General features: G+C 21.7%; 1 protein-coding gene and 3 pseudogenes across 3 annotated transcripts in view; all 4 read left to right on the top strand.

The window, feature by feature from the left end:
* Positions 1 to 27,020, top strand: part of LOC123673051 — a 928,323-nt gene that overhangs the window by 861,137 nt on the left and 40,166 nt on the right. The window lies entirely within an intron of this gene.
* On the top strand, positions 490 to 1,644 carry LOC123673133 (annotated as a pseudogene).
* LOC123673192 lies at positions 13,156 to 13,880 on the top strand (annotated as a pseudogene).
* Positions 20,283 to 21,437, top strand: LOC123673141 (annotated as a pseudogene).

Here is a 27,020-nt window from a genome sequence, read left to right as displayed (position 1 = left end):
AACTACCCTCTGAAATCTTAATTTTAACATTTTTAAATTTTTTGGCAATTTTTCTTACCCACCCCCTATCCTTAGGACTACTTATTTTAACTTATACAATTATAACTTGTATCATTATAGGATTAATAAGATCAAACTTTTGATTTTCATATATTTTAATATTAATTATAATTGGAGGTTTACTAATTTTATTTATTTATATAACAAGAACTGCCTCTAATGAAAAATTTAAATTTAATAAATATATTATATTTATTATAATTAGTTTATTTATAATTACTATATTTATAAATAATATAAATCTATATTTAATAAATCAAAATATTAATAATGAAATTTTACATAAAATAGATTTAATTAGAAATTTTTATTTAAATTTAAATAAATTTTTAAATTACCCAAATTCTAACATATTTTTAATTTTGATTTTTTATTTATTAATTTCAATAATTGCAGTTGTAAAAATTACTAAAGTAAAATTTGGACCGTTACGTCAATTTAAATATGAAAATACCAATACGAAAAATTAATTCTTTAACGAAAATTATTAATAACTCTTTAATCGATCTACCTACACCTAGAAATATTTCATATTTATGGAATTTTGGATCTTTATTAGGCTTGTGTTTAATAATACAAATTATTACAGGATTATTTTTATCTATACATTATTGTGCAAACGTAGATTTAGCTTTTAATAGAGTGACTCATATTTGTCGAGACGTAAATATAGGATGGTTAATACGAACTATTCATGCAAATGGAGCCTCTTTATTTTTTATATGCTTATATTTACATATTAGGCGAGGCTTATATTTTGGTTCTTACAAACTTACAGAAACTTGAATGACAGGAACTACTATTTTATTTATATCTATAGCTACAGCCTTTTTAGGTTATGTTCTTCCCTGAGGGCAAATATCTTTTTGAGGAGCAACTGTAATTACAAATTTAGTTTCTGCAATCCCTTACCTAGGAAATTCTATCGTTATTTGACTATGAGGAGGTTTTGCTGTTGACAATGCTACATTAAACCGATTTTATTCATTTCATTTTATTTTACCTTTCATTATTTCAGCTTTAATTATAATTCATTTACTATTTTTACATAACTCTGGCTCTAGTAATCCTTTAGGATCTAATTCTAATCTAGATAAAATTAGTTTTCATCCATATTTCTCCTTTAAAGATATTTTAGGTTTTCTCATTATAATATTTTTTATTTTAAATATTATTATTCTATATCCTTATATATTAAGAGATCCTGATAATTTTATCCCAGCTAATCCTCTTTCCACCCCTCCTCATATTCAACCAGAATGATATTTTTTATTTGCTTATGCAATTCTTCGCTCTATTCCCAATAAACTTGGAGGTGTAATTGCTTTAGTAATATCAATTGCTATTCTTTATTTTATACCTTTTATTAATTTCAAAATAATAAAAAGAAACAGCTTTTATTATATTAATAAAATTATATTTTGAAATTTTATCGTTACAGTTATAATTTTAACATGAATCGGAGCTAAACCAGTTGAAGATCCTTTTATTTTCATAGGACAAATTTTTACCTTAATCTATTTCATATACTTTATATTAAACTCAATTATTTATAAAATTTGAGACTGATGAATATTTAATTAATCAATGAGCTTGAAAAGCATATATTTTGAAAATATAAGAAAGAATTTAAATTTCTATTGATTTATACAAAATTTAATTAACTATATAATTAATACTATAAATAATAATCTTAATCTAAAATTTAATATAAGTATATTCAAAGAAACAGGCAAAAAAACCTTTCAAGATAAATATATTAATTTATCATATCGATAACGAGGTAAAGTCCCTCGAACCCAAATTCATATAAAAGAAAAAAATAATAATTTTAAAAAAAATATAATAGAATAAAAATCTCCTCCTATAAAAATCAACCTTCTTATTATTCTTATAAAAATAATATTAGAATATTCAGCCATAAAAATAAAAGCAAATCCAAAACTTCTATATTCAACGTTAAATCCTGAAACTAACTCTGATTCACCCTCAGAAAAATCAAAAGGAGTTCGATTAGTTTCAGCTAATCTTGAAATAAATCATATTATTCTTAGAGGAAAATTAAATATAACAAATCAAACATATTTTTGATAAAAAATAAAATCTATTAAATTTAAAGATATAATTAACACTAAAAATGATAATAAAATTAAAAATATTCTTACTTCATAAGAAATTACTTGAGCAACTGAACGAAGCCTTCCTAATAAAGAATAAATCGAATTTGAAGATCAACCCGATAATATAATTGTATACACACTAAAACTAGAAATTACAAAAAAAAACAATACAGAAAAATTAAATTTAAATAAATAACAATAAAAAGGTATTCTAATTCATAATATTAATGCTAAAATTAAATTAAAAACTGGTGATATAATATAAATTAAAATATTAGCCATATAAGGAAAAATTATTTCTTTTCTAAATAATTTAATTGCATCACTAAAAGGCTGTAAAATTCCTAAAAAACCTACTTTATTAGGACCTTTTCGAATTTGAATATACCCTAATAACTTACGTTCTAATAAAGTTAAAAAAGCTACTCTAACTAAAATACAAATAATTATTAAAATAAAAATTATCAAAATTAAAATTATATCAATTATTATTTGTATAAAATACTTATAAAGATTCTAAATCTAACGCACTAATCTGCCAAAATAATAATTTTATTCATTTATAAAATTTTAAATCATAAACTTGGTCCTTTCGTACTAAAATTTATTAAATTATTAAAGATAGAAACCAACCTGGCTTACACCGGTTTAAACTCAGATCATGTAAAGTTTTAATGGTCGAACAGACCAAATATTTAAGCTTCTACACCTAAATTTAACTTTAATCCAACATCGAGGTCGCAATCTTTTCTTTCGATTTGAACTCTAAAAAAAAATAACGCTGTTATCCCTAAGGTAATTTATTCTTTTAATCATAAAAATGGATCAATTTTTCATAAATTAATGGTTAAAGTTAAAAAAGTTAATCTAATTTTTTTATCACCCCAATCAAATTTAATAAAAATTTTAAATTTTATAATTCTTTAAATTAAAAATCTTTTATAAATTAAACTCTATAGGGTCTTCTCGTCTTTTAAAAAAATTTAAGCTTTTTAACTTAAAAATAAAATTTTTAAATAATAAAATTTAGAAAGTTATCTTCTCATCAAACCATTCATACAAGCTTTCAATTAAAAAAATAATGATTATGCTACCTTTGCACAGTCAAAATACTGCGGCCCTTCAAATTTTATTCAGTGGGCAGGTCCTACTTTAAATTATAATCAAAAAGAGATGTTTTTATTAAACAGGTGAAAGATATTTTTGCCTAATTACTTAATTATACCTTTCGTAATTACTTATATTTTTACAAAATAATTAATACTAATTTTATCATTATTTCAATATAATTTTTATTATTAAATTTACTTTAATAAAAAAATTAAATTAATATATAAATATTTTTAATTAAATAACAAATTTTAACAAACTTCAAATAGTAAAAATTTCTAATTCTATAAATTATTAATTTATAATATTTAATTATAATAATTTGATTTTAAGCTTATCCCTAAAACTATTAAAATAAAAATTCAAAAAATTAAAAATTAAATTTTTATAATTTTTATAATGAATTAAATTCTTTTCTTAAAAAACTAGATATATTTAAAAACGAATAACGTTTCATTACTATATAATTATTATAAATATTTATTAAACAATAATATTTATAACTATATAGCTCTTTTAAATTCGAGATAAATATATAAATATTAAATTTTTAATAAACCCTGATACACAAGGTACACAATATTGTTTCTTTTATAAATTTATATAATTTTCCTTTTCAGTACTATTAATCTATCATAAAATAAAATTTTTCTTAATCTAATAAAAATACTAATTATTTAATAAAATTATATATATATATATATATATATATATATATATATATATATATATTAATTAAATAAATTTTAAAATTCAATTTAAATTATTAATTATCTTCTTAATGTAAATAAGATGCTTATTCAAGCTCTAAACTGACATTCTAGAATCACTTTCCAGTAAATCTACTATGTTACGACTTATTCCATATTAGATGAAAGCGACGGGCAATATGTGCATATTTTAGTACTAAATCATTAAAAATAAAAATATTTAATTACAATCAAATCCAATTTCATAAAACTTTTAAAATATATAAATCCATAAATATAATTTAATGTAACCCATTTCTACTTTAATATAAACTTCACCTTGATCTGATTTAAATTTTTAAAAAATATCTAAATATTAATTTCTAAAAAAATATTTAACAACGACGATATAAAAGTTTCTAACTAAAGTAATTTTAATCGTGGATTATCGTTTATAGAACAGGTTCCTCTGAAAAGTAAAAATACCGCCAAATCATTTAGCTTTAAAGAACTTAACTATTAATCACTTAACTTTATAATTTACTTAATTAATAATAGGGTATCTAATCCTAGTTTATTATAATAATTTCTTAACCTCATAAAAACATAATTAAAAATATTAATAAATTAAAATTTCACCTTAAAACTTAAAATTTCTTTTTTAATTTTTAATTCTATTAATTAAAGCTAATAAATATATATTATATTTTTTGTATAACCGCTGCTGCTGGCACAAAAATTGCAAATACTAAATCTTATCACTAATTCTAAATTTTTTTAATAATTAAAAATATACACTACTAATTTATTAAATTTAAAACAATATTCATATAAATCTTGAATGAATATATATATCTAATACCATAATCAAATATCTAATTAACTAAAACCCAAAAAAGACTACATTTAGTTAAAATTTATTTCAAACAAAAAAAAATTAACTTTATTTAGAAATAATAATAATTAAATTAAATTTAAAAAATTAAATTATTAAAACTAATAATTTTAAAAACTTTATGTTAACAAATCTTTGTAACTTCCTCCCGTCAAAAACGTCCCCTTAGATAATAACCAAACCTTAAACTTTTTAACTCTAAATTAAAAAATTTTCCCCCAAGGATTTACAAGTTATACCCTTAAATTTAGTGCTACCCTACTCACTAAATCCAATACTAAACAATTTAAATTGTAACAATTCTTATTGCCGACTGTTATAGCTTTATTCAAATTTAATTTTAATAAAATAAATTTTGTAATAAACTGAAGCCTACCAAATATCAAAAATATTTTAAATTATCGGATTTAAAAAATTCTTAATAAATACAATAATTTTTAAAAAATAAATTATAATTATAAAAACTTTATGTTAACAAATCTTTGTAACTTCCTCCCGTCAAAAACGTCCCCTTAGATAATAACCAAACCTTAAACTTTTTAACTCTAAATTAAAAAATTTTCCCCCAAGGATTTACAAGTTATACCCTTAAATTTAGTGCTACCCTACTCACTAAATCCAATACTAAACAATTTAAATTGTAACAATTCTTATTGCCGACTGTTATAGCTTTATTCAAATTTAATTTTAATAAAATAAATTTTGTAATAAACTGAAGCCTACCAAATATCAAAAATATTTTAAATTATCGGATTTAAAAAATTCTTAATAAATACAATAATTTTTAAAAAATAAATTATAATTATAAAAACTTTATGTTAACAAATCTTTGTAACTTCCTCCCGTCAAAAACGTCCCCTTAGATAATAACCAAACCTTAAACTTTTTAACTCTAAATTAAAAAATTTTCCCCCAAGGATTTACAAGTTATACCCTTAAATTTAGTGCTACCCTACTCACTAAATCCAATACTAAACAATTTAAATTGTAACAATTCTTATTGCCGACTGTTATAGCTTTATTCAAATTTAATTTTAATAAAATAAATTTTGTAATAAACTGAAGCCTACCAAATATCAAAAATATTTTAAATTATCGGATTTAAAAAATTCTTGATAAATACAATAATTTTAAAAAAATAAATTATAATTTTATTATAAAATAAAATAATCAAAAATTAAATTTTTTAAAATTCAAAATAAATTAAATTTTAAATTTATTAATTTAGTTCCCCCCGAAACTAAACATTTTCTATTTTTATTAAAATATTTAAATTAACCTATTCTAAAAATTTTCAAAATTATATAAAAATCAAATTTATGAAAAATGAAAAAAAAAATTCCTCCCCTAATCATCAAAATTTTCAAAAATCCATAAATTTTGATAAATTTTTAACAATTTTTCACAAAATTTTTAAACGGAATAACTTTATTACACTAACAAATAATTTTTTCAAAAAAAATTATTAGATAATTTCCATATCACAATTTTTAAAAATTATTTAAATTTAAATTTCTAACAAAAAAATATAGATTTTTTTTTTATGAGCGATTTCCTTTTAAGCATTTATATAAAATTTTCAAAAATTACTCGAATTTTATGAAAATCCTAAATTTTTATACATAATTTTTTTAACTATGTAATAATTAAACTTAAAATAATTATAATTTAAATCAAAATATTGACATAATAACTTTATTTTACTAACAAATCATTTTTTTACCCTTTAAGATCACTTTTTATCCAATAAATTAAAAATTATTCGAGACAACCAAAAAATAGACAAATTTAACCAAATATTTTAAAATTACATTTTTTTGTTAGATATTTTAATTTAAATTTTTTATGAAATCTTTATTAATTTTATTTTTTTAAATCTATTTTTCACGTAATTTTTAATAGATTTAGTTAAAATAAGAATAACTTCATTTTCATGATAAATACCATAATACTTTAGAAATAATATTTCTTAATGATAATTTAATTCATTAATACTTAGGTTTTTTTTTTTTTTCATTAATTTTGAATTTTTCATTAAAAATTAACTTTATTAATAACTAATAATTTTTAATATATTATTAATAATTATAGATTAATTATAATTTAATTCTTATATAAATAAAATATTAATATTTTAATGTTAAATTAATTATTAATAATTTATACTCTTTATATATATATTATAAATATTATTAATATATAAAATATTTATTAATATAGAAATTCTCGAAATTCACCGTCGTTTTTATATACTGATTTACTTTATATATTCTTTCTCTTTTTTTCGGGAGTACTATTATATATCCCTTAAGATACCAATATTAAATCGGTTTTTATATATTTAGAAATGTTTATTTTAACTATTTAATTAAAATTAGCACCTAGAATACTACTAATGGTACTATCCAATGTAAGATATATTTCGCCCTTATATATAAATAATTATATATTAATAAGTAATTATTAATTATTAAATATTATAGATATATATAAATAAATTCTTTAATTAAAAAGGCATAGGGTCCAAGAGAAAAACCCTATTAAAAGACAAAATTTAAATTAATACTGCTAATAAAGTATCGATTTTAGGCCATTTTTTTTTGCCCAAATTTTGACCCAAAAAATGCAAAAAATTGCAAAATTTTGCATTTTTTTCGTTTTTTTTTGAAATTTTTCAAAAAATTTGATCTTTAAAATTGACATTATTGTCTAAAAAACAATTATAACACTTGGATATAAAAACCAATGTATGAGGAAATTCCTATTAGGGCGCCTGAAGAAAGGATCATTTTGATGAGATGAAACATGTGCAACCCACCCCTAGTTCCATCCCCGAAATTTTTGAAAAAAATGCCAAATTTCGTGAAATTTGATGAAATTTGGAAAAAATCTTCGGATTACAAAATTTTACAGGGATCGATTATTTTTTATGTGAAAAAAGGATTTATCATAAAATTTCTTTTTCCAAACTATTTTGTTAGAAAAATCAACTTTTAGAAAAAATTCTTCTTCTAGTCTAACAGAAAATTTATTTTATAGAAAATTTAAACCTTTTCTGTGAAAATAAAATTGAAAGAATAATTTTTAATTACAAAATTTTTTGATTTTTAAATATAACTCCATTTATTCAAATTTTTGTAAATTGAATTCTATTGATCCCCCCCCATAGAATTCTTAAACAAATTTATTAATAAGGTGATATTTAAAAATTTTAAAAATTTAAAAGTCAGTTTCTTAGTTATTTAAAATCAAAAACTAATAATTTTAAAAACTTAAACGTAGATTGTTGGACTTAGCCTCAGGATTAGTTTAGAATATTGAAATTGATACTGAAGTAGGACGACCAAAATCAACTCAAATTTATCGGATTTGGTGTTGATTGTTGGACTTAGCCTCAGGATTGGTTTAGAATATTGGAATTGATACTGAAGTAGAACAACCAAAATCAACTCAAATTTATCGGATTTGGTGTTGATTGTTGGACTTAGCCTCAGGATTGGTTTAGAATGTTGAAATCGATCCTGAAGTAGGACGACCAAAATCAACTCAAATTTATCGGATTTGGTGTTGATTGTTGGACTTAGCCTCAGGATTAGTTTAGAATATTGAAATTGATCCTGAAGTAGGGCACCAAAATCAACTCAAATTTATCGGATTTGGTGTAGATTGTTGGACTTAGCCTCAGGATTGGTTTAGAATATTGGAATTGATACTGAAGTAGAACGACCAAAATCAACTCAAATTTATCGGATTTGGTGTAGATTGTTGGACTTAGCCTCAGGATTGGTTTAGAATGTTGAAATTGATCCTGAAGTAGGGCACCAAAATCAACTCAAATTTATCGGGTTTGGTGTAGATTGTTGGACTTAGCCTCAGGATTGGTTTAGAATGTTGAAATTGATCCTGAAGTAGGGCACCAAAATCAACTCAAATTTATCGGGTTTGGTGTTGATTGTTGGACTTAGCCTCAGGATTGGTTTAGAATGTTAAAATTGATCCTGAAGTAGGACACCAAAATCAACTCAAATTTATCGGATTTAGTGTTGATTGTTGGACTTAGCCTCAGGATTGGTTTAGAATGTTGAAATTGATCCTGAAGTAGGACACCAAAATCAACTCAAATTTATCGGATTTGGTGTTGATTGTTGGACTTAGCCTCAGGATTGGTTTAGAATGTTGAAATTGATCCTGAAGTAGGACGACCAAAATCAACTCAAATTTATCGGATTTAGTGTTGATTGTTGGACTTAGCCTCAGGATTGGTTTAGAATGTTGAAATTGATCCTGAAGTAGGACGACCAAAATCAACTCAAATTTATCGGGTTTGGTATTGATTGTTGGACTTAGCCTCAGGATTGGTTTAGAATGTTGGAATTGATACTGAAGTAGGGCACCAAAATCAACTCAAATTTATCGGATTTGGTGTAGATTGTTGGACTTAGCCTCAGGATTGGTTTAGAATATTGAAATTGATCCTGAAGTAGGGCACCAAAATCAACTCAAATTTATCGGGTTTGGTGTTGATTGTTGGACTTAGCCTCAGGATTGGTTTAGAATGTTGAAATTGATCCTGAAGTAGGACGACCAAAATCAACTCAAATTTATCGGATTTGATGTAGATTGTTGGACTTAGCCTCAGGATTGGTTTAGAATATTGGAATTGATACTGAAGTAGGGCACCAAAATCAACTCAAATTTATCGGGTTTGGTGTTGATTGTTGGACTTAGCCTCAGGATTGGTTTAGAATGTTGAAATTGATCCTGAAGTAGGACGACCAAAATCAACTCAAATTTATCGGATTTGATGTAGATTGTTGGACTTAGCCTCAGGATTGGTTTAGAATATTGGAATTGATACTGAAGTAGGGCACCAAAATCAACTCAAATTTATCGGATTTGGTGTTGATTGTTGGACTTAGCCTCAGGATTAGTTTAGAATGTTGAAATCGATCCTGAAGTAGGACGACCAAAATCAACTCAAATTTATCGGATTTGGTGTTTGTTGGACTTAGCCTCAGGATTGGTTTAGAATGTTGAAATCGATCCTGAAGTAGGGCACCAAAATCAACTCAAATTTACCGGATTTGGTGTTGATTGTTGGACTTAGCCTCAGGATTGGTTTAGAATGTTGAAATCGATCCTGAAGTAGGACGACCAAAATCAACTCAAATTTATCGAATATATTTATATAAATAATCCTATTTTATAGGATTTTTTACTTTGTGAATTAATTTTTGTACACTTAAATAAATGAAAATTTTAGTTTTTATTTAAGGTTAAAATATTAAATTTTAAATTTAACTTAATAAGTTAAATTTTTAATTGTTAATTTTTTTTTGTAATTATATTCAATAAAATTAAATTATTTCTTAGAGTTTCAAAAACTCTTGTACATCTTATACTAGAATATAAAGATAAGCTAAAGAAGCTGATGGGTTCATACCCCATTTATAAAGGTATACCCCTTTTCTTTATAATTAAAACTATAAAATTAATATTTTTAATTTTAATAATAAGAGGAACTCTTATTTCTATTTCTGCTTATTCATGAATTAATATCTGGATTGGTTTAGAATTAAACCTCTTAGCTTTTATTCCTATTATAAATTTAGATAATTTTAAGTATTCTTCTGAATCCTCCTTGAAATATTTTTTAGTTCAAGTTTCTGCATCAATTCTAGTTTTATTTTCTTTTTTAAATTCATTTATTTTAATCAATTCTATCGAGCAATTAATACCTACTTCTATATTTTTGTTTAACAGAGCTATCCTTATAAAAATAGGAGCAGCCCCTTTTCACTTTTGATACCCAGAAGTCCTAGAAGGACTAAGGTGAGCTAATGCATTATTATTAATAACTTGACAAAAAATTGCCCCAATAATTTTAATTATATATAATTTTAAATTAAACCTATTCTTTATTTTGATTATTTTGATATGTATAACCTTAGGGAGTGTAAAAACATGGAACCAAACCAGATTAAAAAAAATTCTTGCCTTATCTTCCATCAACCATATTGGTTGAATATTAAGAATAATAATATTAAATCAATCCTTATGAATATTATACTTTTTAATTTATACTTTTATTTCTTTAAATATAATCTTAATTTTTAATAAATATAAAATCTTTAACATTAAAGATCTTATAAATAATATGAATTACAATAAAACTTTAAAATTCTATTTTTTTTAAAATTTCTTTTCTCTAGGAGGAATCCCCCCCTTTTTAGGATTTTTTCCTAAGTGACTAATTCTAAAAACTTTAATTGAAAATCACTTTTATTTTCTATCTTTTATAATAATTTTTATTACTTTAATTTGTATATATATTTATATACGCTTAATACTTCAATCTTTAATAATAAAATTAAATGAAAATAAAAAATTTAATTATATTAACTCTTACTATGTAATTTTTTTAAATTGAGTGAATATTTACGGATTAATCATTTTTACTGTAATTTTTAGAATTTATTAAGGATTTAAGTTAAATAAACTAGTAACCTTCAAAGTTAAAAATAGAATTATTCTAAGCCTTAGAATAATATTCACCTATAAATTTGCAATTTATAATCATAATTGAATATAAGGCTTAATAAAGGAGAAAACTCATAATTAAATTTACAATTTAACGCTTTAATTCAGCCACTTTATCGAATAAATGATTATTTTCTACTAATCATAAAGATATTGGAACATTATACTTTTTATTTGGAATATGGGCAGGAATAGTAGGAACATCGTTAAGTATTTTAATTCGGTTAGAATTAGGAACTAGAGGAAGATTAATTGGAAACGACCAAATTTATAATATAATTGTTACAGCTCATGCTTTCATTATAATTTTCTTTATAGTAATACCTATTATAATTGGGGGTTTTGGAAATTGATTAGTTCCTTTAATAATTGGAGCTCCTGATATAGCATTTCCACGATTAAATAACATAAGATTTTGACTTTTACCCCCTGCTTTAACTCTTTTAATTTTAAGAACAATCGTAGAAATAGGGGCAGGAACAGGATGAACTGTTTACCCTCCTCTTTCTTCTAATTTAACACATAATGGGCCTTCAGTAGATTTAGTGATTTTTAGTTTACATTTAGCAGGAATTTCCTCAATTTTAGGTGCAGTAAATTTCATTTCAACTATTATAAATATACGTCCATTTGGTATAATACTTGATAAAACTCCTTTATTTGTATGATCTGTTCTTATTACAGCAATTCTTTTATTACTATCACTACCAATTCTTGCAGGAGCAATTACTATACTATTAACTGACCGAAACTTAAATTCTTCTTTTTTTGACCCAACCGGTGGGGGAGACCCAATTTTATACCAACATTTATTTTGATTTTTTGGCCATCCTGAAGTTTATATTTTAATTCTCCCAGGATTTGGTATAATTTCCCATATTATTACACAAGAAAGAGGGAAAAAAATTGCCTTTGGTTCTTTAGGAATAATTTATGCTATATTAGCTATTGGACTTCTAGGATTTGTAGTATGAGCTCATCACATATTTACAGTGGGAATAGATGTTGATACTCGAGCTTATTTTACTTCAGCTACTATAATTATTGCAGTACCCACTGGAATTAAAATTTTTTCTTGATTAGCAACTTTACATGGAATACAATTTTACTATACACCTTCAATTTTATGAACCCTGGGATTTTTATTTTTATTTACAATTGGTGGATTAACAGGAGTAATTTTAGCTAACTCTTCCATAGATATTATTCTACATGATACCTATTATGTTGTAGCTCATTTCCATTACGTTTTATCTATAGGAGCTGTATTTGCCATTATAGCAGGATTTATCCATTGATTCCCTTTAATTACAGGATTCAATCTTAACAATAAATTATTACAAATCCAATTTTTAATTATATTTATTGGGGTAAACTTAACATTTTTTCCTCAACACTTCTTAGGACTAAGAGGAATACCTCGACGATACTCTGATTATCCTGATGCTTATTACAAATGAAATAAAATTTCTTCTATTGGATCTATAATTTCCTCTCTTAGAATAATCTTTATAATCTTAATTATTTGAGAAAGATTTTATTCAATACGTTTAAGAAAATTTAATTCTAATGTACCCTCTTTAATTGAATGACTTCAACTTTCTCCCCCTAATGAACATTCTTATTCAGAAGTACCAATCTTAGCTCAAAAATTCTAATATGGCAGATTAGTGCATTGGATTTAAACCCCAATTATAAAGATTTACCTTTTTTTAGAAATAGCGACTTGAAAATCATATATATTTTTAGACAGAGCTTCATATTTACTAGAACAATTAAGATTTTTTCATGATCACGCCCTTTTGATCTTAATAATAATCACTTGTATTGTAACATACACCATAATGAGACTAACATTAAATAATTATAACCATCGTTTTATATTAGAAGGACACAATATTGAAACAATTTGAACTATCATACCAGCATTAACTTTAATTTTTATTGCTTTTCCTTCTTTAAAATTAATTTACTTAATTGATGAAATCCGTAACCCTTTAGTTACTATTAAAACTATTGGTCATCAATGATATTGAACCTATGAATATACAGATTTTAAAAATCTTGAATTTGATTCATATTTAATTAATAATAATCAACTTTTTAATTTTCGATTACTAGAAGTTGATAATCGAACTATTTTACCATATCTTTCTCATATTCGAATTCTAACTTCATCTTCTGACGTAATTCATTCTTGAACAGTTCCTTCAACAGGAGTAAAAGTCGATGCCTCCCCAGGACGATTAAATCAACTTAGATTTAATTTAAATCGAACTGGAATTTTTTTTGGTCAATGTTCAGAAATTTGTGGAGCAAACCATAGATTTATACCTATTTCTATTGAAAGAATTTCTCCCCAAAATTTCATTAAATGGGTAGAAAATTTTTCATTAGATGACTGAAAGATAAGTATTGGTCTCTTAAACCACTTTATAGTAATTAACGACTACTTCTAATGAAAAATTTAGTTAACCTATAACATTAGTTTGTCAAACTAAAATCATTCTCAGAATAATTTTTAATTCCTCAAACTATACCTATAGATTGATTTTCCTTATATATTTTTATAACACTTTTATTTATTATTTTAAACATTAAAATATTTTATTCTCATAAAAAATCTCCTTTAAAAAAATTTAAATTATTAAATAAAAAACTTTCTTGAAAATGATAATAAATCTTTTTTCTTCTTTTGATCCTTCATCTTATTTTATATTACCTTTAAATTGACTAAGAATAATTATTAGTTTTTTATTTATTCCTTCTATATTCTGACTAATTCCTAATCGATTTAACTTTTTAATTCAAAATATATTAATTACTCTACATAAAGAATTCAAAATCATTACAAAAAAAAATAATACTTTAATATTTATTGTATTATTTTACTTCATTATAATTAATAACTTAATAGGGTTATTTCCTTACATTTTTACAGCCTCAAGTCATATAATTTTTACTCTATCCCTAGCTTTACCTTTATGGTTAAGATTTATATTAAATAGTTGAATTAGCCACACTTATCACTCATTTGCCCATCTAATGCCTCAAGGAACTCCTTCTATTTTAATACCTTTTATAGTATGTATTGAAACAATTAGAAATATTATTCGTCCTGGAACTCTCGCTATTCGTTTATCAGCTAATATAATTGCAGGACACCTTTTATTAACTCTTTTAGGAAACACTGGTCCTATAGTAAATTTGCTTATTTTATTAATTATTATAATTCAATTTATACTAATTTTATTAGAATCAGCAGTAGCTTTAATTCAATCTTATGTTTTTGCTATCCTTAGAACTCTTTATTCTAGAGAAAATAATTATGATAAAAAATCACCCATTTCATTTAGTAGATTATAGTCCTTGACCAATTTTAGGAGCTTTTAGAGCTATAACTGCAATAATAGGAATAATTAAATGATTCCATCTTTTTAACTCTAATTTATTTATTTTAAGAAATATAATTCTTTTACTAATTATATTTCAATGATGACGAGATGTAATTCGAGAAAGAACCTTTCAAGGAAACCACACTCTTTTAGTATCTTTTGGTTTGCGATGAGGAATAATTTTATTTATTACCTCAGAGATTTTTTTCTTTGTTAGTTTTTTTTGAAGATTTTATCATATAAGATTATCTCCTTCTATCGAACTAGGAATAGCTTGACCTCCAAAAGGAATTAATACCTTTAATCCTAATGAAATCCCATTATTAAACACTATTATTCTATTAAGATCAGGCCTAAGAGTAACTTGAGCCCACCATAGATTAATAGAAAATAATTTTAATCAAACATTTCAAAGATTAATTATTACTGTTTTTCTAGGAATATATTTTTCTTTACTACAAGGAATTGAATATTTAGAAGCCCCATTTTCTATAGCCGATTCAGTTTATGGAAGAACATTCTTTATAGCTACAGGATTCCATGGTTTACATGTTATTATTGGTTCTATTTTTCTTTTAGTATGTTTAACTCGATTAAACTTTAATCATTTTAGAAACAATCACCATTTTGGATTTGAAGCAGCAGCATGATATTGACATTTTGTAGACGTAGTATGACTATTCCTATATATATCTATTTATTGATGAGGTAGATATCTATATAGTATAAATATTACATTTGATTTCCAATCAAAAAATCTTTTAAAAGTATAGATAATATTCTTAATTTCATCTTTAATTTTAATAATTATTAGAATTATAATAATTTTAATAATTATTGCAAATTATATCTCAATAAAAACATTTAAAGATCGAGAAAAAAGTTCTCCCTTTGAATGCGGATTTGACCCTAAAAATTCTGCACGCCTACCATTCTCAATTCACTTTTTTTTAATCGCTTTAATTTTTTTAATTTTTGATGTAGAAATTACCCTTATTATCCCTTTTATTTATAGAATAAAATATTCTAATATTATAATTATTAGCATTATATTTTTTATATTCATAGCAATCTTAATTTTAGGTTTATACCATGAATGAAAACAAGGAGCCTTAAACTGATCTTTATAGGATAATAGTTAAATTAACATTTAATTTGCATTTAAAAAATACTGTTTTTCAGTTTATCTTAAATAAGAAGCAAAATATTGCTTTTAGTTTCGACCTAAAAATTTGAATTTAAATTCCTTATTTAATTGAAACCAAAACTAGAGGTAAGTCACTGTTAATGATTCCAATGAGAAACTCTCCAATTAAAGAAATATAAAAATTTAAGCTTCTAACTTAATATATAGCAATTTGTTAATATTTCTATTTATATAGTTTATCTAAAACATTATATTTTCATTATAAAAAAAGATTAATTCTTATAAATACTTAAAAAATATTTTAATTTACCTCAATATCTTCAATATTGCGCTCTATTAAGCTATTTAAGTAGAATATATAAATCAATAACAAAATAATTCAAATTAAAAATATGATTATATAAATCTTTAAACTATTTTTAAAAATATACTGAAATAAAACAGAAATTTTTTTAAAAAATTTAAATAAACCCTGACTTCCTAAGAACTCTGATCAACCTTGATCTAAAAATTTATAATTTAGTATTCCTAAATTAATAAAAAAATAATTTATTCCAAAAGTTGAAATATAAGGCAAATTCCATATTAATACTAAAAAAATTAAAATTTTTATTAAATTAGAAAAAATTAAATTATAATTTAATTTTAATAAAGAAATCTCAAAACCTATAATTACCCCAATTATTACTATAATTAAAATTAAAATTTTCATAAAAAAAGGTAATACAACTAAATTGATATCCTTAAATATAAATCATATAAGAACCGTTCCTGAAAATAATACAATAATAAATATAAATCCTATTCTATAAACTATTTCATCTCTTAATTCTTCAGTTCTATTTATTCTAAAACCACAATAATCTGTAAATATTAAATAATTTAATAAACGCACTGTATAAGAAACTGTTAATGTTAAAGAAATTAATATAATTAAATAAATTACAATATTTAATCTTGTCATAGAATAAACCTCTATAATTAAATCTTTTGAGTAAAATCCAGAAAAAAAAGGAATACCACATAATGATAAATTTCTTACATTAAAATATATTACAGTTATAGGAGTTTTATAAACTAAACCTCCTATAAAACGAATATCTTGACATTCTCCTATTAAATGAATAAAATTACCTGCACATATAAATAATAAGGCTTTAAATAAAGCATGAATTAATAAATGAAAAAAAGCTAATTCATATAAACCTAATCTTAAAATAGTAACTATTAAACCTAACTGACTTAAAGTTGATAAAGCAATAATTTTTTTTAAATCATATTCAAAATTAGCCGCTAAACCTGAGATTAATATTGTTATCAATCCAATGAATATTAACACAAAAGAATAGTTTTCCAATAATAAATGAAATCGAATTAATAAATAAACCCCTGCTGTTACTAAAGTTGAAGAATGTACTAATGCTGAAACAGGAGTAGGAGCAGCTATAGCTGCTGGTAATCAAGCTGAAAAAGGAATTTGTGCACTTTTAGTTAAAGCAGCAATAATAATTAACAAACCTACAATTATTATTCTTTTATCCCTATAATAATAATCAATATATAATATAAAATTTCATCTTCCAAAATTTATTATCCAAGCAATAGAAATTATTAATATTGCATCTCCTACTCGATTAGATAAAGCTGTTAATATACCAGCTGAATAAGATTTTACATTTTGATAATAAATTACTAAACAATAAGAAACTAATCCTAACCCATCTCAACCCAATAAAATTGAAATTAAATTTGGACTTAAAATTATTAATAATATAGATAGAACAAATATAAAAACTAGTATAATAAAACGATTAATAGATAAATCCTTAGATATATAAGATTTTCTATAAAAAATTACTATAGTAGAAATAAATAATACAAAAGAAACAAATAATAAAGATATTCAATCTAAAAGAATTAATATTTCTACTTCTATTGAATTTAAATTAAAAATTCTTCACTCAATAAAATAAACCTTTCCTGTATTAAGTAAAAATAATCTAAAACAAAAAAAAAAAAAAAAAAACCTAAGTATTAATCTAGAAAAAATTACACAAAAAGATATTACTTAAAGTTAAAGTAACTTCATTGACTCCACAAATCAATATTTTATATAAACTATTCAAGTAAAAGAAAAATAAATCTCTTTTCAATAAAATTAAATTTAAAGGAACCCAATGTATGAGTAATAAAATTAATTCTCGATAAGAAATTAATTCAAAAAAATATAATCTTCTGTAAAATTTTCCATGTTGACTAAAAGAATATAAATACAAACTATAAGAAGCTCTCAAAAAAGTTATAATTATTAATATAAATATACAAATATGAGAATAATTAATTAAACTATTAATTAACAAAATTTCTCTTAACAAATTTAAAGAAGGTGGTGCAGCTATATTTCTAATTACTAACAAAAATCACCATAAAGATAAAAAAGGTACAATATTAATTAAACCTTTATTAATAAAAATACTTCGACTAACAATACGTTCATAATTTATATTTACTAAAACAAATAATCCTGAAGAACAACAGCCATGAGCTAATATTATTATTAAAGATCCAGTAATTCCTCAAGAATTAAATGTTAATAAACCTGACAATAAAAGTCCTATATGAACAACTGAAGAATAAGCAATTAAAAATTTTATATCTCTTTGACGTAAACAACTTAAAGAAACTAAAATCCCTCCTATTAAAGATAAATTAATTAAAAAAAAATTAACCTTAACTCCTAGATATAAAAATATAGTTAAAAATCGAATAAGTCCATATCTTCCTAACTTTAATATCACTCCTGCTAATATTATAGACCCAGCAACTGAAGCTTCTACATGTGCTTTAGGCAATCATAAATGAAATAAAAATATCGGCATTTTAACTAAAAATACTATTATTATTATAAAATATAAAATAAAACTAAATAAATTTACGTTAATATAAGTCAAATCTAATGTTTTAAACTTTGAATAATAAATAAAAATAAACAATATTATTGGTAAAGAAGCTATAATTGTATAAAAAAATATATATATTCCAGCTTGAATACGTTCAGGCTGATATCCTCAACCTAAAATCAAAATCAAAATTGGAATTAACCTAGCCTCAAAAAATATATAAAATAAAAATATATTTATAGAAGAAAAAGTTAATAATAAAAAAAGCAATAATAATAATAATAAAATACTAAATAACTCACTGAAATCTTTTAAATTAAAAAGTTTTTCTCTAGCTATAAATATTAAAAAAGAAATTCAAAACCTTAATAATAACAAAAAATATGATAAAAAATCTATACCTATAAAAAAATTTAATGAACTAAAAAATAAAAAAGAAATTTTTGAAAAAAATCAAATTCTTATTAAAATTAAATAATTTTTAATTAATCAAAATTTATTTATAAAACATAAAGGAATCATAAATACTAATATTATTAATATTATCATAAAATATTTAATGAATTAAAATAATCATTTCCGTAAGAACGAATTATTGACACTAATAAAGATAATCCCAAAACTCTTTCACAAACACTTATAGTTAAAAAAACTACTACAAAATAAAATTCATAACTAAAATAAGATAAGTAAAAATATATTATTATAAATAAAGTTAAAATTACTAATTCTAATCTAAGTAATGTTATTAATAAATGTTTTCGATTAATAAAAAAATTTAAAATTCTAAAAATAAACATACTTAAAAAAATTATTTCCATATTTTAATAATTTAAAAAAAATACTGGTCTTGTAAACCAGCTTTAAGATTTAATCTTTTAAAATATCAGAGGAAAACAAATATATCTTTAATCTCCAAAATTAATATTTTTTATTAAACTACCCTCTGAAATCTTAATTTTAACATTTTTAAATTTTTTGGCAATTTTTCTTACCCACCCCCTATCCTTAGGACTACTTATTTTAACTTATACAATTATAACTTGTATCATTATAGGATTAATAAGATCAAACTTTTGATTTTCATATATTTTAATATTAATTATAATTGGAGGTTTACTAATTTTATTTATTTATATAACAAGAACTGCCTCTAATGAAAAATTTAAATTTAATAAATATATTATATTTATTATAATTAGTTTATTTATAATTACTATATTTATAAATAATATAAATCTATATTTAATAAATCAAAATATTAATAATGAAATTTTACATAAAATAGATTTAATTAGAAATTTTTATTTAAATTTAAATAAATTTTTAAATTACCCAAATTCTAACATATTTTTAATTTTGATTTTTTATTTATTAATTTCAATAATTGCAGTTGTAAAAATTACTAAAGTAAAATTTGGACCGTTACGTCAATTTAAATATGAAAATACCAATACGAAAAATTAATTCTTTAACGAAAATTATTAATAACTCTTTAATCGATCTACCTACACCTAGAAATATTTCATATTTATGGAATTTTGGATCTTTATTAGGCTTGTGTTTAATAATACAAATTATTACAGGATTATTTTTATCTATACATTATTGTGCAAACGTAGATTTAGCTTTTAATAGAGTGACTCATATTTGTCGAGACGTAAATATAGGATGGTTAATACGAACTATTCATGCAAATGGAGCCTCTTTATTTTTTATATGCTTATATTTACATATTAGGCGAGGCTTATATTTTGGTTCTTACAAACTTACAGAAACTTGAATGACAGGAACTACTATTTTATTTATATCTATAGCTACAGCCTTTTTAGGTTATGTTCTTCCCTGAGGGCAAATATCTTTTTGAGGAGCAACTGTAATTACAAATTTAGTTTCTGCAATCCCTTACCTAGGAAATTCTATCGTTATTTGACTATGAGGAGGTTTTGCTGTTGACAATGCTACATTAAACCGATTTTATTCATTTCATTTTATTTTACCTTTCATTATTTCAGCTTTAATTATAATTCATTTACTATTTTTACATAACTCTGGCTCTAGTAATCCTTTAGGATCTAATTCTAATCTAGATAAAATTAGTTTTCATCCATATTTCTCCTTTAAAGATATTTTAGGTTTTCTCATTATAATATTTTTTATTTTAAATATTATTATTCTATATCCTTATATATTAAGAGATCCTGATAATTTTATCCCAGCTAATCCTCTTTCCACCCCTCCTCATATTCAACCAGAATGATATTTTTTATTTGCTTATGCAATTCTTCGCTCTATTCCCAATAAACTTGGAGGTGTAATTGCTTTAGTAATATCAATTGCTATTCTTTATTTTATACCTTTTATTAATTTCAAAATAATAAAAAGAAACAGCTTTTATTATATTAATAAAATTATATTTTGAAATTTTATCGTTACAGTTATAATTTTAACATGAATCGGAGCTAAACCAGTTGAAGATCCTTTTATTTTCATAGGACAAATTTTTACCTTAATCTATTTCATATACTTTATATTAAACTCAATTATTTATAAAATTTGAGACTGATGAATATTTAATTAATCAATGAGCTTGAAAAGCATATATTTTGAAAATATAAGAAAGAATTTAAATTTCTATTGATTTATACAAAATTTAATTAACTATATAATTAATACTATAAATAATAATCTTAATCTAAAATTTAATATAAGTATATTCAAAGAAACAGGCAAAAAAACCTTTCAAGATAAATATATTAATTTATCATATCGATAACGAGGTAAAGTCCCTCGAACCCAAATTCATATAAAAGAAAAAAATAATAATTTTAAAAAAAATATAATAGAATAAAAATCTCCTCCTATAAAAATCAACCTTCTTATTATTCTTATAAAAATAATATTAGAATATTCAGCCATAAAAATAAAAGCAAATCCAAAACTTCTATATTCAACGTTAAATCCTGAAACTAACTCTGATTCACCCTCAGAAAAATCAAAAGGAGTTCGATTAGTTTCAGCTAATCTTGAAATAAATCATATTATTCTTAGAGGAAAATTAAATATAACAAATCAAACATATTTTTGATAAAAAATAAAATCTATTAAATTTAAAGATATAATTAACACTAAAAATGATAATAAAATTAAAAATATTCTTACTTCATAAGAAATTACTTGAGCAACTGAACGAAGCCTTCCTAATAAAGAATAAATCGAATTTGAAGATCAACCCGATAATATAATTGTATACACACTAAAACTAGAAATTACAAAAAAAAACAATACAGAAAAATTAAATTTAAATAAATAACAATAAAAAGGTATTCTAATTCATAATATTAATGCTAAAATTAAATTAAAAACTGGTGATATAATATAAATTAAAATATTAGCCATATAAGGAAAAATTATTTCTTTTCTAAATAATTTAATTGCATCACTAAAAGGCTGTAAAATTCCTAAAAAACCTACTTTATTAGGACCTTTTCGAATTTGAATATACCCTAATAACTTACGTTCTAATAAAGTTAAAAAAGCTACTCTAACTAAAATACAAATAATTATTAAAATAAAAATTATCAAAATTAAAATTATATCAATTATTATTTGTATAAAATACTTATAAAGATTCTAAATCTAACGCACTAATCTGCCAAAATAATAATTTTATTCATTTATAAAATTTTAAATCATAAACTTGGTCCTTTCGTACTAAAATTTATTAAATTATTAAAGATAGAAACCAACCTGGCTTACACCGGTTTAAACTCAGATCATGTAAAGTTTTAATGGTCGAACAGACCAAATATTTAAGCTTCTACACCTAAATTTAACTTTAATCCAACATCGAGGTCGCAATCTTTTCTTTCGATTTGAACTCTAAAAAAAAATAACGCTGTTATCCCTAAGGTAATTTATTCTTTTAATCATAAAAATGGATCAATTTTTCATAAATTAATGGTTAAAGTTAAAAAAGTTAATCTAATTTTTTTATCACCCCAATCAAATTTAATAAAAATTTTAAATTTTATAATTCTTTAAATTAAAAATCTTTTATAAATTAAACTCTATAGGGTCTTCTCGTCTTTTAAAAAAATTTAAGCTTTTTAACTTAAAAATAAAATTTTTAAATAATAAAATTTAGAAAGTTATCTTCTCATCAAACCATTCATACAAGCTTTCAATTAAAAAACTAATGATTATGCTACCTTTGCACAGTCAAAATACTGCGGCCCTTCAAATTCTATTCAGTGGGCAGGTCCTACTTTAAATTATAATCAAAAAGAGATGTTTTTATTAAACAGGTGAAAGATATTTTTGCCTAATTACTTAATTATACCTTTCGTAATTACTTATATTTTTACAAAATAATTAATACTAATTTTATCATTATTTCAATATAATTTTTATTATTAAATTTACTTTAATAAAAAAATTAAATTAATATATAAATATTTTTAATTAAATAACAAATTTTAACAAACTTCAAATAGTAAAAATTTCTAATTCTATAAATTATTAATTTATAATATTTAATTATAATAATTTAATTTTAAGCTTATCCCTAAAACTATTAAAATAAAAATTCAAAAAATTAAAAATTAAATTTTTATAATTTTTATAATGAATTAAATTCTTTTCTTAAAAAACTAGATATATTTAAAAACGAATAACGTTTCATTACTATATAATTATTATAAATATTTATTAAACAATAATATTTATAACTATATAGCTCTTTTAAATTCGAGATAAATATATAAATATTAAATTTTTAATAAACCCTGATACACAAGGTACACAATATTGTTTCTTTTATAAATTTATATAATTTTCCTTTTCAGTACTATTAATCTATCATAAAATAAAATTTTTCTTAATCTAATAAAAATACTAATTATTTAATAAAATTATATATATATATATATATATATATATATATATATATTAATTAAATAAATTTTAAAATTCAATTTAAATTATTAATTATCTTCTTAATGTAAATAAGATGCTTATTCAAGCTCTAAACTGACATTCTAGAATCACTTTCCAGTAAATCTACTATGTTACGACTTATTCCATATTAGATGAAAGCGACGGGCAATATGTGCATATTTTAGTACTAAATCATTAAAAATAAAAATATTTAATTACAATCAAATCCAATTTCATAAAACTTTTAAAATATATAAATCCATAAATATAATTTAATGTAACCCATTTCTACTTTAATATAAACTTCACCTTGATCTGATTTAAATTTTTAAAAAATATCTAAATATTAATTTCTAAAAAAATATTTAACAACGACGATATAAAAGTTTCTAACTAAAGTAATTTTAATCGTGGATTATCGTTTATAGAACAGGTTCCTCTGAAAAGTAAAAATACCGCCAAATCATTTAGCTTTAAAGAACTTAACTATTAATCACTTAACTTTATAATTTACTTAATTAATAATAGGGTATCTAATCCTAGTTTATTATAATAATTTCTTAACCTCATAAAAACATAATTAAAAATATTAATAAATTAAAATTTCACCTTAAAACTTAAAATTTCTTTTTTAATTTTTAATTCTATTAATTAAAGCTAATAAATATATATTATATTTTTTGTATAACCGCTACTGCTGGCACAAAAATTGCAAATACTAAATCTTATCACTAATTCTAAATTTTTTTAATAATTAAAAATATACACTACTAATTTATTAAATTTAAAACAATATTCATATAAATCTTGAATGAATATATATATCTAATACCATAATCAAATATCTAATTAACTAAAACCCAAAAAAGACTACATTTAGTTGAAATTTATTTCAAACAAAAAAAAATTAACTTTATTTAGAAATAATAATAATTAAATTAAATTTAAAAAATTAAATTATTAAAACTAATAATTTTAAAAACTTTAAGTTAACAAATCTTTGTAACTTCCTCCCGTCAAAAACGTCCCCTTAGATAATAACCAAACCTTAAACTTTTTAACTCTAAATTAAAAAATTTTCCCCCAAGGATTTACAAGTTATACCCTTAAATTTAGTGCTACCCTACTCACTAAATCCAATACTAAACAATTTAAATTGTAACAATTATTATTGCCGACTGTTATAGCTTTATTCAAATTTAATTTTAATAAAATAAATTTTGTAATAAACTGAAGCCTACCAAATATCAAAAATATTTTAAATTATCGGATTTAAAAAATTCTTAATAAATACAATAATTTTTAAAAAATAAATTATAATTATAAAAACTTTATGTTAACAAATCTTTGTAACTTCCTCCCGTCAAAAACGTCCCCTTAGATAATAACCAAACCTTAAACTTTTTAACTCTAAATTAAAAAATTTTCCCCCAAGGATTTACAAGTTATACCCTTAAATTTAGTGCTACCCTACTCACTAAATCCAATACTAAACAATTTAAATTGTAACAATTCTTATTGCCGACTGTTATAGCTTTATTCAAATTTAATTTTAATAAAATAAATTTTGTAATAAACTGAAGCCTACCAAATATCAAAAATATTTTAAATTATCGGATTTAAAAAATTCTTAATAAATACAATAAATTTTAAAAAATAAATTATAATTATAAAAACTTTATGTTAACAAATCTTTGTAACTTCCTCCCGTCAAAAACGTCCCCTTAGATAATAACCAAACCTTAAACTTTTTAACTCTAAATTAAAAAATTTTCCCCCAAGGATTTACAAGTTATACCCTTAAATTTAGTGCTACCCTACTCACTAAATCCAATACTAAACAATTTAAATTGTAACAATTCTTATTGCCGACTGTTATAGCTTTATTCAAATTTAATTTTAATAAAATAAATTTTGTAATAAACTGAAGCCTACCAAATATCAAAAATATTTTAAATTATCGGATTTAAAAAATTCTTGATAAATACAATAATTTTAAAAAAATAAATTATAATTTTATTATAAAATAAAATAATCAAAAATTAAATTTTTTAAAATTCAAAATAAATTAAATTTTAAATTTATTAATTTAGTTCCCCCCGAAACTAAACATTTTCTATTTTTATTAAAATATTTAAATTAACCTATTCTAAAAATTTTCAAAATTATATAAAAATCAAATTTATGAAAAATGAAAAAAAAAATTCTCCCCTAATCATCAAAATTTTCAAAAATCCATAAATTTTGATAAATTTTTAACAATTTTTCACAAAATTTTTAAACGAAATAACTTTATTACACTAACAAATAATTTTTTCAAAAAAAATTATTAGATAATTTCCATATCACAATTTTTAAAAATTATTTAAATTTAAATTTCTAACAAAAAAATATAGATTTTTTTTTTATGAGCGATTTCCTTTTAAGCATTTATATAAAATTTTCAAAAATTACTCGAATTTTATGAAAATCCTAAATTTTTATACATAATTTTTTTAACTATGTAATAATTAAACTTAAAATAATTATAATTTAAATCAAAATATTGACATAATAACTTTATTTTACTAACAAATCATTTTTTTACCCTTTAAGATCACTTTTTATCCAATAAATTAAAAATTATTCGAGACAACCAAAAAATAGACAAATTTAACCAAATATTTTAAAATTACATTTTTTTGTTAGATATTTTAATTTAAATTTTTTATGAAATCTTTATTAATTTTATTTTTTTAAATCTATTTTTCACGTAATTTTTAATAGATTTAGTTAAAATAAGAATAACTTCATTTTCATGATAAATACCATAATACTTTAGAAATAATATTTCTTAATGATAATTTAATTCATTAATACTTAGGTTTTTTTTTTTTTTTCCATTAATTTTGAATTTTTCATTAAAAATTAACTTTATTAATAACTAATAATTTTTAATATATTATTAATAATTATAGATTAATTATAATTTAATTCTTATATAAATAAAATATTAATATTTTAATGTTAAATTAATTATTAATAATTTATACTCTTTATATATATATTATAAATATTATTAATATATAAAATATTTATTAATATAGAAATTCTCGAAATTCACCGTCGTTTTTATATACTGATTTACTTTATATATTCTTTCTCTTTTTTTCGGGAGTACTATTATATATCCCTTAAGATACCAATATTAAATCGGTTTTTATATATTTAAAAATGTTTATTTTAA

This window comes from Harmonia axyridis, chromosome 1, assembly GCF_914767665.1.
Source record: "Harmonia axyridis chromosome 1, icHarAxyr1.1, whole genome shotgun sequence".
Lineage (NCBI taxonomy): Eukaryota > Metazoa > Arthropoda > Insecta > Coleoptera > Coccinellidae > Harmonia > Harmonia axyridis.
This window is presented reverse-complemented; position numbering and strand designations above follow the sequence as displayed.